Source organism: Diceros bicornis, chromosome 19, assembly GCF_020826845.1.
Source record: "Diceros bicornis minor isolate mBicDic1 chromosome 19, mDicBic1.mat.cur, whole genome shotgun sequence".
NCBI lineage: Eukaryota > Metazoa > Chordata > Mammalia > Perissodactyla > Rhinocerotidae > Diceros > Diceros bicornis.
This window is the reverse complement of record NC_080758.1, coordinates 18,272,939-18,290,339: the sequence shown is the minus strand read 5'-3', so window position 1 is coordinate 18,290,339 and position 17,401 is coordinate 18,272,939. Positions and strand designations below refer to the sequence as shown.

General features: G+C 38.6%; 1 protein-coding gene across 2 annotated transcripts in view; it reads right to left on the bottom strand.

Moving 5' to 3' along the window:
- The window catches only part of PTPRT (protein tyrosine phosphatase receptor type T), a 1,006,475-nt gene that overhangs the window by 351,706 nt on the left and 637,368 nt on the right, over positions 1-17,401 (bottom strand). The window lies entirely within an intron of this gene.

Sequence of the window (17,401 nt, the reverse complement as noted above, 5' to 3'; positions counted from 1 at the left end):
CTGCCAGCAGGTGGGATTCTGGAATTAGACTCTCACCTTAGGATTGGTATTTGAGGAATGCAAAGTGAGCTTCACTATCATTTCCCTAACTCTGTCTAGTTTTCTCCAACTATAGGAAGTGCTTCCTCAGTTTCCTAATACCTGAATCCAACAGGAACTATGTGCCTTGAAACTTCAATCCAATTAGAAAAGTTTGCCTCCTAGCTCTAAGAAGGCAGCTAGTTTGTCTCGCTGCTGAATCGCCAATGCCTGGCAATGGTAGACCATTGATAACCATTTGCTGGTTGGGCAAATAGGTGAATAAATGACCTATGCTAGCATTTTGCCATAATGAGCAAAACCCTTCCTGGTCTGCTTCTGTACCCAGGTCAATCTTCCTGCCAGCATCTTCCTGCTGGAAACCAACATCATTATGACAGGAGGATGCTGAACCATACAATAAATGATTCCCCAAACTTCCAGTTATAACCTAGAGAATCATGCATTCATGTAAATCATTACTGGATTTGTTTATATTTTGGCATTATAAAAGCAGTTACTTTTACTAAGTACTTACTCTTTGATCAGAATTTTACACACATTATTTCATTTAAGCTACAAAACAGCTCTGTGTAGTCTGTATTATCTCCTTTGAGTTGATAGGGAACTGAGGTAAGAGAATTAAATGACTTTCTCAAGGTAATACGGCTCTTAAATTGTAAAAAGCGAACTGAACACCTGTCTGTGAGCTTCAAAGCATATACTCTTAATCATCACGCTATGCCTCTCTAGATATAGCCTTAGCCATATGTTGCAATCAGTTCCCTATTGTTAAATTAAAACATATTTAGTTTTTCTCATTATGGACACAATACATAGAATTTGTTGAATATTAAGAATATACAAAATGGCTAAAAAAAGAAAAGAACAAAATCACTCAAAATGCCCATAACTGCAGATATTTTTCCTATGCATAGACATATTTTATTTTTAAAAATTAAACTCCTATTGTGCATATTGTGTTGTGACTTTCTTTTACGGCTAAACAAATCACAGATTAAAACAAATCCTTACGTGTTCTTGGGGGCTATGCATTTTAATGGCTGCTCAGAGCAGGATATGACCCATTACAGTCACCAATCCTTTATTATTGGGCATTAAAGTTGGCTTGAATTCTTTATGATTATAAGTAACACTGCAATGAGCATTCTTATAAATAAGTATTTGCATGCAACTCGGCTGATGTCCCTAAGATAAATTCTTGGAAATTAATTTATTAGGTCAAAGTAGATGAACTATTTTACTTTTAAAGCTTTTGACACATATTACCAGATTGGCTTCCAGAAAGTTTGTATCATTCTGGGCTCCCCAACAGAAGAATATGCCTATTTCCAATCCTTGCCAACACTGACTATTTAAAAAATTAAGTGTATGTGTATGTATATTTTTTAAAATGCTTGAGAGTGCAGATTTCTTTCTCAGTTTAATTGGCCATTTTCATCGATTCTTTTATGAACATGCTTTCTATACCCTGTGCTCATTTTCCTGGATGGCTCTTCATTTTTGTTCATCGTTGTCTTATGGGCTTGTAATCATAATCTGTTTTTTTAAAAGAACATAACTTTTTTGCATAGGTTACAAATATTTTTGCCAGTTTTTCATTTGCTTTTTAAATCTTTTAGGTATGTAGAAGCTTTTATGTAGTCAGATCTCTTATTGCTTTTCCTAATCCATTCATCCTTGCCACAAATATTTGTTGAAAATTTAATATGATCAAGGGATTGTGATGGACACTAGGGATGCACCAGTGACAAAGAAAGATATAGTCAAATCCTTGATAAAGCTTGTATTCTGAAAAGGGAGACAGACATTAAATGAATAATTACACTCCTAATTAATTTTTAAAGTTGTTATCAGGACTTTGAGGTAAAGGCACAAGGTGTCGGGAGAATTACAACAAGTAAAGGAAATCTAGTCTAGCAAGTCAGGGTAATAAGTGGAAAGTAAGTTAGAGTTGATGGATAAGTAGAAGTTCCTAGGGCAAAAGGGAGGAGAATGGGTGTTGGAGTGCGGTGAGCAGCTTTGTGAGGGCAAGAGGGGAGAGAGAAATACCATCCTGAGGAGAAAATATGGTAGCTGGGACCAGGGCAATGGTAGTGTAGAAGAGAGCAGACTGTGTAGGAGATTTGGGGGTGCTAAACTAACGTGATTTGGTGACGATGGATAAGAGTGAAGGAGGGAAGAGATGTGTCAAGGAAGACCCCAGCTCTTCTGTTCTATACAACTGGGGTGGACCAGAGAGTTGTTCACAGAGAGGGAGCCTAGAGGAGGACTAGTTTTGAAAAGGAAGCTGGTGAGCTCAGTTTTTGTTGTACTTCATTTGAGGTGTGCGTAGAACACCCAAGTGGCAATGTTGAGTAGCAGTTGGATATATGAGACTGGAGCCAATGTTTAGAAATTGAAACCACGGGTAGGGAATAGATCTTGTAGCAAGAGCATAGAAGAGAAACAAAAAAAGCAGCTCTAAGACTAAGGCAAGAGAAATTCCAATCTTAACAATTAGGAGAAAAACAAAGAAATGAAGAAACTGGGAGACTATGTTAGAGAAACAATGGGAAAACCAGGAAGGTGAGCTGTCATCGAAGCAGCCAAGAGAGGACCAATAAGGGACTGGTTAACAGTGACAAATGTGGCTGAGTAGTCAAGTAAGATACGACCTTGTATGTGCCCATTGAATTTAGTGTCTTCAAAGTTACTTGTGACCCGAGCAAGAGTAATTTAGGGAGAACATTGGTGTCACAAGCCATCCTGCAGTGGGTGGGGAAGAGAGTGGAGGGGGAGGGATTGTGCTGAGACAAGTAAACTATTCTGGCTGAGAAGGAAAGGGGAATGCAAGAAGTGGCAGGGATGAGATATGGAGCCTAAGTAGTGCTCGCCCCCTGCAAAGACGGGAGAGGTTATGGCATGATTAAAGGCAACCAGGAAAAATCCAAAATTGAAGTAAGAGGTAGGAAGGGGGGAAAGAGAGAGAAAATAACTGACATTGGCAGAGTCCTTAAAAGGCAGGAGTAGGGGCAGGTGGAAAGAAAGCCCCTTTCCCTCTGTGAGATAAGAGAAGAGGAAGAAAATATGCAGATGCTCTGCAGGGGGAGTTGAGGTGTCCTAATGGCTCCATTTTATTGAGAAGAGAGGGTAAAACCATCTACTATAAATGTCATGGAGGAGGAGTTTCATCAGGAATTTGGGAAGAGCTGAGAAGCTTTATTCATTGAGAAGTGGAACATAAGCTGAATACAGAGATGCTGATGCTGCCCATTAAGGAGGGTCTATCTGATGGGGGTTGCGACCGTGACTATCAAGCTAGTAGCACTAGGCCACATGGTCTCCCCCTTTAATTCCAGTTTAAAGTAAATTCTCTTCCTCACCCTAGATCAGGTGAATAGTCATTTGTATTTTCTTCTATTTATTTTATGATTCACTCTCATCTTTTTCTTTTTAAACTTAACACTTTAATCCATCTGGAATCTATCTTACGTATTGTACAAAGTAGAGATCTAACTAAAGTTCTTTACAGTTTTCTTAGGACAATTAATTAACCAGTCAGAACTTCTCCCAGTGATTTAAAATGCCATTTTACTACCGTGTTAAATTATTTTATATCATCGCATATGTTGTGTGGCTTTCTGTTCTATTTCATTGAGTCATAACTTCTACTCTGACAGTATTTCCCTGTTGTGTTGATATAACATGCTTTGATATTCAACTGAACAAGTCCTTTTCTTTCATTATTCTTCATTTGCAAAGTTTTCTGGGCTATCACTACTCATTTATTCTTCCAGAAGAACTTTGGAATGATTTTACAAAACTTCAAAAATGTTCCATCAGAATTTTTATTTCAGTTGGATTCTTCACTTCTTTGGGGACCAAATGACACTTTTTTATAACAAGTCCTCCTACCAGTAATACTGTATAATCTTCATTTATTAATGTTTCTTTTTAGGTCCCTCAGTTAAAAATATATTCTTTTTAAATTTCTTACAAAGTGTATTCCTAGAACTTTATTACTTTTGTTCATATTATTTTTGCGTTATATGAAAAAGCTTTTCTTATAAAACATATAAGACAAAAGTATATGTAATAAATGTGTAGTTTAAAGAATAATTATGAAATGAACACACATGTACTCACTATCCACTCTAGGGAATAAAACATCACTGTGTCATTGAAGCATCCTACGTGCCCACACTGTTGACTCTTCTCTCCCCCATCAGAAAAAATCATGTACTATCCTGAACTTACGTTAATCGTTCTCTTTATATTTATTTGGAGTTATAAATGTGTACATGTACCCCAAGACAAAATATCATTGAGTTTTTCCTGGTTTTCTTTATATTTACATGGAATTGAGTGTTTGTATTGTACGATTTGCATTTGTTACTCAACATTGTTTTAAGATTCATCCATGTTGATGCACATAGTTGTATTTCATTCATCTCCACTTTATGGATACAGTCTTCTTTACTTCACCATTCTACTGTAGATGGACTTTACGGCTGTTTCCCAATGGGGCTATCTTAGGACACTGCTCCTATGAATATTTTTGTACATTCAGTCGAACATATACAAGATTTCATTGAGGTATACCTAGGACTAAGGGCATACATGTCTTCAGCTCTATGAGCAATGCCAAAGTATTTTCCATAGTGGTGACAGCAATTTATACTCCCTCCAGCAATGTTCTAAAAGTTCCCACTTCTCTACATCCTTTCCAATCTTGACAAACCTTTGGTATTGTCAGGTTTTTAAATTCTAGACCATCTGGTAAGGGTGAAATGATACTTCATCAAGATTTTATTTGCTTTTATCTGTTTACTAAAGAGCATGGACATCTTTTACTGTTTGTGGGCATTATTGTCCTTCTCTCATTGATTTGTAGAGGTTCTTTGCCTATCTTTGTTATTGATCCTTTTATTGGTTATATGTGTTATAAAAATCTCTCGATTTGTGTCTTCCCTTTCTCTTTATGTCACCTTTGGATAAAGATCAGTTCTTAAATTTAATGTAGTCAAATTTATCAGTTTTTATTTTTTTTGTATGAGAGAAAGAAAGACAGACAGTAACTTGATTGTGGTAATCATTTCACAATGTATACGTATATCAAATCATCATGTTGTACATCTTAAATATATATAATTTTATTTATCAATTATACCTCAATAAAGCTAGGGAATAAAAGACTCAGTGGCAAATGCTGTTGGTGCCCTGTCCATATACTAATCCTTTCAGCAAAATACTTGCAACTCTACCTGAAGGCTGTGGAAGCAAACTTGGTCTCCACACAGGGCAAGCAATCAGTGCTAACGCCCCCAAAACTGCTTTAAGCAATGAAAGACAGTGAAAAGAAAGTTGATGAATGAGTATCCTAGTCCTCATCACTTGGCTGAATTAACTCTGAGACATGTTCTATTAATACTTCTCAAACTATCTCAAATCCTGAAACCCTAGTTTTTATTACTATTATCATTATTTCCAACCCACTGTGGACCAATACTATCAAAAAATACAAAAAAATAAATTAATGGGAAAGTAAAGTCAAAAAGTAAAAGTGAGGGGCCGGCCCAGTGGCATAGTGGTTAAGTTTGCATGCTCCGCTTTGGCGGCCTGGGGTTCGCAGGTTTGGAACCCCTGGTGCAGACTGACACACCACTTGTCAAGCCATGCTGTGGTGGCATCCTATATAAAGTAGAGGAAGATGGGCACGGATGTTAGCCCAGGGCCAATCTTCATCAGCAAAAAAAGGAGGATTGGCAACAGATGTTAGCTCAGGGCTAATCTTCATCACACACACACACACAAAAGTAAAAGTGAAATTTAAAAACATAGAAAATGCAAGCTCCTCTCTTTTAAATACTTCCTCTCTATTTCTGTTAATTATCTTGTCATGGACCACAAAGAGTTCATGAGTCAGTGCTGGTCCCTGGATCACACTTGGAGTGGCACTGTTCTAAATTCTAGTTATTCACATGCTACTTCTCTTGATGACACACCTTGTATTGGCTTCTTTCCCTCCCTGACTCAATTCCTCTCTTCCTTATCAGTGTGTCCTGGACCATCTCCTAACGACTCGCATTTGAATCCTTATCTCAGGGTCGCATAAACTCAAACAAAAATAATAAACCCAAATAAAAGATTCTTCTTTAAGAATACTGTCTCTACCCTGAGGGCATAAGAATATTCTCTTAGATTTTCTTCAAACAGTTTTAAAGTTATGCCTTTCATTAAATGTCTTTAACTCATCTGCAATTGTGTTTTCAAGTATAGTGTGAGGTAGGGATCCAATTTCAATTCTTCCTCCCTATCCTGGCACCACTTAATGAAAAAAAAAAATTTATTGACTCAAGTAATCTCTGATGCTGCCTTTGCTTCCACCACATTTCCACATATGTATGGGTCTATTTCTATGTTGTCTCTATTTTGTTCAACTGTTCTATTAGACTATCCCTGTGTCAATACCACAACACCACTATCTTAGCTATTCTTGCCTTTTCTCCTTGCATATACATTTTAGGACTAGCTTGTAAATTTTCAAAAAATGTCTGATTTTTGTATTGAAACTGCATGAATTATAGATCAATTGGCAGATAATTTATGTCTTTATATATTATGTCTTTATAATATTGAGTTTTCTCATTCATAAACATGGTCTATCTCTTATTTAGATCTTTAATGGTTTTCAGTGCTTTATACATTTATATATACTATACATTTTGAAATCTTTTGTTACATTTATTCCTAAATACTATATATTTTTATTGCTATTGTAAATAGTATATTTAAAAAAAATACACATACTTGTTAGGTGACTAGAAATGCAATTGACTTCTTTGGCAAACATACTATATATTTCCTCATTAATTCTAATAATTTGTGTGCAAATGTCTTTGGGTTATCTTTGTAAATAATCACAGCATCTGTAGTGAACAATAGTTTTATTCTTTTCCCATCTTTTAATTCTTTATTTAATTTTCTTGTCTTCAACCAGAGTCACCAGTGCAATATTTGGTGGAGATAATGATAAGCATCTGTGTGTTTTCCAGTGTTAGAGAAAATTATTTTATTATTTCATCCTCAAGTATGATGCTTGTAGGTTTCTCATAGTTACTTTTTATCAGGGTAAGAAGGTCCTTTTTATTCCTAGTATACAAGGATATTTTCTTTTTAAATCATGCTGCGCTTTAACCGGTGATTTTTCTGTATCTATTGTAGTAATGATATGTTTTTGTCTCTCTCTTAGTTTGTTAACATAGTGAATTACATTAATGGATTTACTAATGTTGGGCCAATATTGATTTCCTGAAATAAACTATTTTTTTTCCTAGCTGTATACAGTGCTGGATTGTTTGCTAATATTTTGTTTGGGGCATTTGCATCTAATTGTCCTTTTTCTCATAATAAGCTTGTCTGGCTTGGATATCAAGGTTACACTGGTATCAGAAAATGAGGAGAGGTGTGTTCCTTCTTTTTCTGCTCTCTGGAGTGCAGATATAAGATTGGGGTTACCAGTGCCTTGAGTGTTTGTCTGATTGCATTTGTAAGACCATCTGGGACTGGTGTTTTCTTTGTTGGAGAAGTTTAAATTACTGATTCTATTTCTCTATTTGCTGTAGAATTATATGTTTTTTTTCTTCAGTCAAGTTTTTAAATGTATATTTCACTAGGAATTTTTCTGTACCCAATAAATGTCAAATTTATTGGTTTAAAAGGATATTTAGTAACCTCATATTTTCATTTCTATTGTGAAATAACCACCATACAACGGTATAAAACAAATAGACATCTCATTAATTTATTGATAGTCAACTTCACACCCTCAAAAGGAAACCACTTTCTTAACTTCATAATAATCATGCCCTTGCTCTTCATTAGTATTTACTCCTTAAACATACATCCCTAAGCACTACAGGGTATGTTATTAAATAAAAATAATAAATATAATAAATGGTGCTAAACTCTTTTACAAAGATCCGTCTGGGAGAATTAACCTTTTTACTTTATTAATTTCCACTCCATGAACACATTCTTTTTTGTTTGTTTGTTTTGTTTTGTTTATTGCAGTAACATTGGTTTATAGCATTGTATAAATTTCAGGTGCACATCATTATACTTCTATTTCTGCATAGATTACATCATGTTCACCACCCAAATACTAATTACAACCCATCACCCCACACATGTGCCGAATTATCCCTTTCGCTCTCCTCCCTCCCCACTTCCCCTCTGGTAACCACCAATCCAATCTCTGTCTCTATGTGTTTGCTTATTGTTGTTATTATCTACTACTTAATGAAGGAAATCATACGGTATTTGACCTTCTCCCTCTGACTTATTTCACTTTGCATAATACCCTCAATGTCCATCCATGTTGTCACAAATGGCTGGATTTCATCGTTTCTTATGGTTGAGTAGTATTCTATTGTGTATATATACCACATCTTCTTTATCCATTCATCCCTTGATGGGCACTTAGGTTGCTTCCAAGTCTTGGCTATTGTGAATAATGCTGCAATGAACACAGGGTGCATGTATCTTTATGCATTGGTGTTTCATGAACACATTCTAACCCAGCGTTTATTTATCTGTTCTGTTGAGAATATAGAGTAGTGTTTTGTTCTGTTTTTAAATCTTGTTTCTTGCTGTAATTCTTAGAGGACATTGGCTTTGCATTATCAGATTAGTCCCCTTTAATAAGAATAAAAGCATGTTTTCATCTGTCCAATAACCTTTCTTTATGCAACCTTACAAGAGGTAGTATGGGGTGGTCTAGTCTGGTGGGTCGAAATGTGTTCTGCTAGTGATTATATGAGTCCTGTTTCAAATATTTCTAACCCAGAGGGAAAGAGAAGAATTTAGATATATTCATCCCTTACTTGGCCAGATAAGGGGTCTGCTTGCCGGGGAGTGATGAGTGGTAGAGGGGAAGGTTAGAGAAGGGAAATAATCAGGCAGCAGGAAGCTTCTTTTTGGAGAGTGGACTGTTTTGCTTTTTTTTGGGGCAGCCTGAAGTTATCTGGAGCACTACCCTTTAACTGGAGTGTCTCTTCCCAAGGAGAGCCTTTCATTTAATCCCTCTCCTTTCCTTATTTATTCATATGCAGGCTTGGAGTGAGACCTCTCCTTTGCTCTGAGGACTGGCATATAAAGATGCCCACAACATTGAGATCTCCCCCTCTCCCACTCCCCTCCTCCAGCTCCATGGCCCACCCTTGCCTTCAGCCCTGGTCAGTCATATACATATTGAAGGATGAGCCAAGAGAATAGATAGGATGTGCGGAATGAGCAGGGCTGCTGCTTCGCACAAAGCAAGGGGGCGCCAATCAGAGAATACAGGGTGAAGGGTGTTCCCTGGAGTTGTGCAGTCCAGGGCCTTGGGAGTGATAAAAGTGAGGAATCAAGGTTTTTGACTCAAGCCATTAATAAAATGGAGTTGCCATTAACTGAGATGGAGGAGACTGTGGGAAGAATGAGTTTGGTGGTGGTTGAGGGATGATCAGGAGGTCAGCTCTGGATGGGTTTAATTCCAGAGGCCATTAGCAATCCGGGTGGAGAGTTTCAATGGGTAGTTGGATAAGTGACTCTGGAGGGCTGGGAAGAGTTTTGCCTGGAGATATCAATTAGGGAAATTATTAGCATATGGATGGATTGTAAAGCCAAGAGATTGGAGGAAATAATTAGAGGAATGAGTATGGATCAAGGGTTAGCAAACTACGGCTTCAGCCAAATCCAACCAGCTGCCTGTTTTGTAAATAAAATTTTATTGGAACACTGCCGCAGTCATTCAGTTATATGATCAGAGTGAGATGTTTGAAATTGAGATTACAGAGGTATTATAAGTTACTTTAAAATATTCTGTTGCCCATGACTAACAGAAATTTTGCATTGATTCCTGGTTCAGTTTTTCCTAGTTATACACCCTTGATTAAAATTCTGTCTGCCATGACTGATATTGGCCACACACCACTTAGTATGGGACTCGGCAGAGTGTTAAGTGCTTTACATATAGTAGACTTTCGTGTAGTCTACCTTAAAGAGGCTGGGTGATTATCATCCCCATTCTACAGATGGGGGCACTAAAGTGTACAGAATGCAAGTAATTTAACCAAGGTCACATAATGAAATAGTGAATGGAGCCTGGATGGAGCTCGAATCCTTCTGTCTCCAAAGTATTTTCTAAATCACCTCTTTCTTCCATTACCTAGTAGACATGTGGGTTCAGAAAGGCTGAAAGGCAGTTGTACCACCTGTTAGTGGCAGAGCCAGCGTGTCTCAGCCCCACGCCAAGGTTCTTTTTACCTCCCCACACTACCACTTCACAGGTCAAAAAGTCCTTTTCAATGAAGCAGATTTACTTTCTTTTGATTCAACTGGGTCTTTTCTTTTTTTTTTTTCCCTTCTCTCTCTCTCATTCTGAAAAGACTTCCGGGGGAAAGATTCCTTTCTTGTCTTATCTTCTAATTCTGTGTCACTTTACTCTTGATTTTTTCTTTACAATTCTTTAATGAATCCACCTTTTCCCTTTCCACAATTTCATTTCTTCTTCTGTCTAACAGCACGGAACGTTCCATCCTTTTGACAGAGTTCTACAACAAAGGTTAATTACTTCATAATTTCACTCTCTTAAAAAAAAAAAGCACACTAAAATTGCTAATTTTAACTGTGCTTCTTGTCAGTAGGTTCATGGAAATTCACTGTAATTAAACCAGATGTTTTCTTGTGCCTAAAAGTCAGGTGGTAATTTAAGGGAAATTTTCATTTCAACATAAAGCAGGACAGAAGGTAATCAAGGGAAAATTTTCTCCTCTCCTCTCCTCTCCTCTCCTCTCCTCTCTTCTTCTTTCTTCCCCTCCATTTTCATATCTGAAAAGTGGGGCTAATGATGGTGAACTCTGAGGGCAGTTGTGAGGAGTAACAATCAGCTTATATAAAAGCACAGAGCCTTGGGCAGTCAACTGAAGTTTCCCTTCCTGCTTACCGTTTTTTTTTTCTTTTTTTGCCTCTCATTCCAGGTGCCGTATTTATTGGTTAGTTGGTTGTTGTTCACATAAAGAGATTCAAAACTAACTTAAAAATCAAAATAATTTGAAAATGGTTCAGAGGCCACTAGAGTCTGTGAGTCTTATGGAGACAAGACAGATTTAGACAATTTCAATCTACTTGTGTTTTCCAGTCTTGTTGGAAGAAAGATAATTTTTTTCTGGATGAATTTTTATGTCTTAAGGCATCAAATATCTTTTTAATGGAACCATATAGTGATGTGTTAGTAAATGTTTCACAACTGGCTTTCCAGGAAAAACAAAACACCAATGTGTTTACTGATTTCCATGGTGTAAATATCCCCACCATGGGCAATTTCAAGAAATGAATGTGATATCACTGCGCTCAGAGGTGGGAAGAGAGGCTAATGATTAGCTCTAGCAAGCCAGTATGAGTTGGTTTTGAATGTAGATAAAATACATTATACATATCCTCACTTTCTTAAACAGGGTACACGAATAGAGCCCTGTGATATCGTGAAAGGAACATGGACTTTGATGTCAGATATTCACTCATTCAACAAATAGCTAATAAGCATCTGCCAAGTGCCAGGCAGACAATAAGCATATGTATATATGTGTGTGTGTGCATGGTATGTGCATGCGTGTTTATATATATATATATATATATATACACACATACACACACACGTATATATATATTTATATGTGCCTATGTATTTCAGATAATGACAAGTGCTATAGAAAAATATAAAGCAGAGAGAGTGTTAGGGAGATTTTGGCCAGGTATAGCATTGTATATTCGATGGGGTTAGGGGAAAAAAATCAGAGATAAGATTTTGAGATCTATTTATTGGCTCTGCTGTTTGTTACCTGGTAGCCTTGGACAGGTTCCTTCAACTCTCTGAGCCTCAGATTTCTCTTCCACACAACTGTATCAGTAGCACCTACACCACGGTATTTGGTGGTGAACCGTATGAATGAAGACTATCAGTGCGACACCTAGCTCACAGTGGGCCTTCCGAAATCATAATTGCATTTCTCCTTACCCTTCATAATATCTCAAGGTCATCTTTGTAAACATCAAAAATGTACTGAGCTCTAATTAAGTGAATTCAGGGCTCACTAAGGTGTGCATAGCTTTTCACCCTTCCACTAAATGACTCTGCACTGTGTTACTTATTGCCTTGCTGTTACTGCCTTTTATACTTTTCCTCTCACTTTCCTCTTTTCCAGATTTTATGTGTGGCATCTTGGTACTATACGTGCACCTCTCCCTAGCAACGTGCAGCCTCCTTCTAGCTTCCTGTGACCTGGAAAACCAGATGATTAGGCTTGTTAGAAATGCATATAACATACAGGCACTCATTCCACAGGTATGTCAGTCCTCCCTACAATTAAAGTACATCTACCATATTAAATGAAATAATATATGTATTATGTGTGATTAATCATATTATATATCAATGATATTAGTATATGATATCCTATATTATCAATTAAAGTCAATTATATTTTATCTAATTATTATAAATCCTATGGGAGCCTAAATTTCCCTATTATAAAATAAGAGAAATAAAAATAATACTGTTTGCTTTTTCACATTTGGTGTTAGGATTAAATGACTCTACATTGCTGGTAAAAACTGTAAAATGATATAGCTTCTATGGAGGAGTGTCTGTCAACATCTAACAAAACTGCATATGCACTTACCCTTTGACCCCAGAAATCCCTCCGTTAGGAATTTACCCTGAAAATTCATCTCCACAAATACCAAACAACTTATGCACAGGGCTATTTGCTACAGTATTATTTGTCATAGCAAATGATGGGAACAACCTGAGTATCCACAGGACCCTGCCCGATTAAACCACAGTATATCCGCATAATGAAGTCCCATACAGCTATAAAAAAGAATGACACAAATCTGTACAAAACATGGGGTGATTTCCAGGATATATTAAGTGAACAAAAACACAAGATGTTAGAGTATATCTATTATGTTATCATTTGTATAAAAAATAAGAGAAAGAAACACTTTTTCCTTTTTTGCAAAATGAGCTATAGGAAAGATATATCCAAAATGAATAAAAATGGTTACCTTTCAGGTGTGGATCGAAACAGCAAGAAAGAGACAGAGATGGTGGCACTGCTTCTCTGAGTGTACTTTTTTATATAGTTTTGACTGTTGAACCATGAAACTGTTTAGATGTTAAAAACAATGAAATCAAATTAAAAAGGATGGAGGGAAGGCAAACCTTAAAATGGAAACAAATGAACCTAATTGGGTATCGAATTGATAATATAACCATAAGGGGAAAAGAATGAAGCTTTGAAAGCCAGGATTTTGGCTGCCTAAGGAGAGAAAAACTGCACAGAAAACCTTTAACCTAACTGGGTAGCTTTCTTGTTTGTTAGGGGAATTGGTATTATAATTCCGAAACTATGCATTGCAGGACGTAGCAAATGAGAAAATACGTGGACGGATGTTGGGAACCAGGGTTCTCACTGTGGGAGAAGGGCGATATATGTACAGAATGAGAGCAAGCACAGAAGGATCCTCGGGTGCTGGATTTGAGTCAGTATGAGCTCATGATTGAAAACAAATTATATTCTTCAGCTTTACCTACTCAAAGAGCCTCAAAGCCATAACATCCCATTGAGCACACCTAAGATATATATCTTCGTGCTAAAATACCACAACCCACTGAACACCACCAGAAATCCTTAGATAAGTGGTTGACCCAGGTCTGGGGCAGAGACATTCCAAAGATAGTCTAGAATATTTTCTTGTGCCAGAAGCAAGGAAGACTGATGAGAACATGTCAGAAAGGACCTAGCAGCCAACGGGAAGGGGCTCCCGCTAGCCATATTTGAGACCATTTGAGCATCAAAAAGAATAATAATAGTAATGGATTTTAACACATTGAGTCAAAAAAAAAAGATCTACTAGTCAACAGGGATACTAAAAATGAAGAGGGGGATGAGGGGAGAAAAGCTCTTTTATAAAGAATGCTAATTAATACATGTAGAGGGAATGCTAGATTTAAAAATCACTGTTTTGTAAATACTAATGTAATAACTGATTCAGGTGAGGGATATCAAGGAGTGCTAAAACCATTGGGTGAGAAGTTCTTGGGAACTATGGTACTCACAGGACCCCAAAGTATCACTGCACAGATTAGCTGATTTCCAAAGGGAAAAGGTACCACACTTAGAGTGGAGGGTCTGAGTGGTCCCCATCTTATCTAAGTGACCAAATGCAGCACCACAGGAGAGAGGCTCCCTCACATTATGTACCACTTGACACGGTACACTGAGAAATATACATCACCAATCTGTAGTATTTTTGCCAAAAATGTCTCATATTCTGGTTTTGACACATAAAATCACGCTTAATGTTATTGGAAATGTGAATGTGGATTGTCTACTTGATTATTTTTAAATGAATACTAATTACTTAGATGTTGTGCACTATTGTGGCTATGTTGGAGAATGTCCTTATCCTTAGGTCATGTACGCTAAAGAGTTTAGAGGTCAGGTGTCATGATTTCTGCAATTTTCTTTCAAATAGCTTGACATATGATGTTTTTTATACATGATATTTCCATATCATATACATTACACATGTCATACACACATATGAAAAAGAAAATGTAACAAAGTGTTAACAAATGTTGAATCTAAGTGAAGGGTTTATAGGTCTACTTTGTACTATTCTTTCAATTTTTCTACAGATTTGAAATATTTCAGAATAAAATCTTGGGAACGAGTCATTGAGTATAACATGCCTATGAGAGTAGGCAGTCAATAAACAGGAGCCAAAATGAGACCATCATCAATATTGTTTTCATCTTTCAAGGCCTCCTCTATTCCATTTCACAATCTTGGCTGTGGTCTGCATAAAGGCAGAGAAATAACTGCTAAATAAGTGAGCCGTGGTTTTGTCTGAGACATCTGTGAAAAATAAAGAACCCATTTAGTCTCCTATCAACAGCTGCTTCCCAGATGAAGCAACGGGGCTCAGCGGCCATGAGCCTCTCTCCCCAGCCGTGGATTACTTTGCAGGCCCTCAAAGGCACTGGGGTGCTGAAATGACAAATTCTACAAATTCCCCAGAAGACAATTTTGTTGCATGGATGAAAGCAGCATGAGTCCAGCCAGTCCCATCCGAGAGGCTGTTCTTTGGCTCCCTGAGGGGGGTTCAGTTAATCGACTGGAGCCATGTTCTAGCCTGTCCTTGAGGTAAACGAGTTCCCAGCAAACAGAAACGGTGCTTCTCCCCTCTTTACGAGGAGCTCAGTCCTGGCATAGAGGGGGCCTGTGCTCTTCTGAGACCACCCTTCAGCCCAGTGGTCCCCAAGGTGGGGCCTCCGGACAGCTACAAGACTGAGACGGGCGTCTTGTACGTTGGTGTTTTTAATGGGATAATGTCCACACATCTTGGTAGAGCAGGTATTGATGTTTTATTAATGGTGTTTAATTAAAATTTAACGTCAAAGCATTGCTGCTCTCAGGTTGTTTTGGTAAAGGTTTTGTGATTTTCTTTCCCTCGTGACAAGAAGGAGAAAGGGAGAGGTTGAGGCATGCCTTAAAGACGGGACTTGGGATTTGCTGTTACCCATGTAGGTAATGCTCAGAAAGCAGCCCAAGGTGGGCCAGCATCCTGGAAAAAACGCCCTGAGCTGCTCCTGGGCCAAACCCTATTGTTCATCTTCTGAGTTCTGAATTTTTATGCTGCTTTTCAACAGTGGCTCCTCCCTGTCTAACAACCACTTGTCACTAAACCACCCTTCTCGCCCTGACTCTGCTTCTCAGATCAGGTATCGGCCACATCGCCACTGCTTGAGAGTCTATGCCATATTTTCTACAACCATTTGGAGTGGATGTCTAGAGCTCTCGAGGGTTTTCCTAGGGCAAGTGAGTGGTTTCTGGGTTGCTTGTGCTAAAGGAGCCTTTGTCAAGAAATATTTTTTTTCTGGATTTATGTAGTAGCTACATTTATTGCAAACTTACAATCTGCTGGCCATTATTCCAATTTCTTTATACCATCCCTTTTACTGAGCACAGCAACCTATAAAATCTATCCATTTTATAGATACGGAAACCAAGGCACTGAGAGGTTAAGCAACTTGTCTCAGGTGTATTTGGCTCCAGAGTCTGCCTTCTCAAACAGTGCCTTACTCGGCCTGCTAGAGGGAGAGGCTGTACATTTTTGAAACAATGGAGCCAGATCTAGGGAAAAGTCAGGCAGCTTTAACAGAAGCCAAATCCAAGGCCATAGATGCAGAATGAAGCCAAGATGGGATGCCCAATCCCCTCTGCTGGAGGTTGGATGGGAATGGGTTCACAGGAAGCAGAGAGCTCAGATTGCCTAGAGATGTTGATCCAGGGTGAGAGCTGTACCCACAGAGGCCTGACGTTCATCACAAGGCAGGAAGGCAGAGGGAGCCAAGGTGACAGACCCTGGGTCCCCACTGCCATTGCTACCTAAGAAGCACAGTCTGCAGGGGCTGCAAAGAAAGTGGCTGCGGGGCTGAGTTTAAAGGGGGTCGGGAAGGGTTTGCCATGAAGCTATGTTCTTTGTGTAAAACTTCCAATTCTAGCCTGGGACTTGAGGGGAGATGAGAATCGGGGGACAAGGTGAGAAGAAGCTGGTGCTCTTTCCTCTATCTCATCATGGGACTTTGCCGCTGAGGATGTGGGTCTGGATCCCACCAGAGGCCATCACTCAGGGTCCTTGGACTTACTTGTATGAAACAAGAGTATAGACAGGATGGCCATGGTAGAGGCTCTGCTTTGAGGTTCTAAGGCTAATCTGAGTCAAGTGGGGACATTTGCTTCATGTAGCTGACGATGACAGTGCTCTGCCCAGATCCCTTCTGATGTCCTTATACCATTTTTGTGCCCCTTGACCTTTTGCCTACCTGTGCAGAGAGCCAAAAGTTCCTGAGAATTTACTTGTCCGTCTTCCCTCCCCATCCCAGCACTACCCATTGGCTGACCACTCACTTCTGTGATTTGGAACAATTACGATGCATAACCTGCCCTGTAGAGTTCTCCTGCAGGCCCAGGTCGCCGTCCCCCTTTGCTGGACTTGGCCTGAAGTTGCACCTTGGCTCCCCCCTCGCCCCTCGTCCTGCTTCCCCCACTCCCTTCCCAGTCTCCCCTGGGAAAACTTCCTTAATCGATCACTTGCACACAAATCTTCACCTGAGAGTCTGATCCCAGGGAACTAACTAAAGACACCCCACGGGGCCAGAGGCAGCCCGGCTGGAGAGAAAACTGAAAAAAGGCCACAGAGAAGTGTTTCCTAGAGAAGTCCTAGAATTGGCAAGTTCTGCCTCCCATAAATAAGATAACTGGTGTGG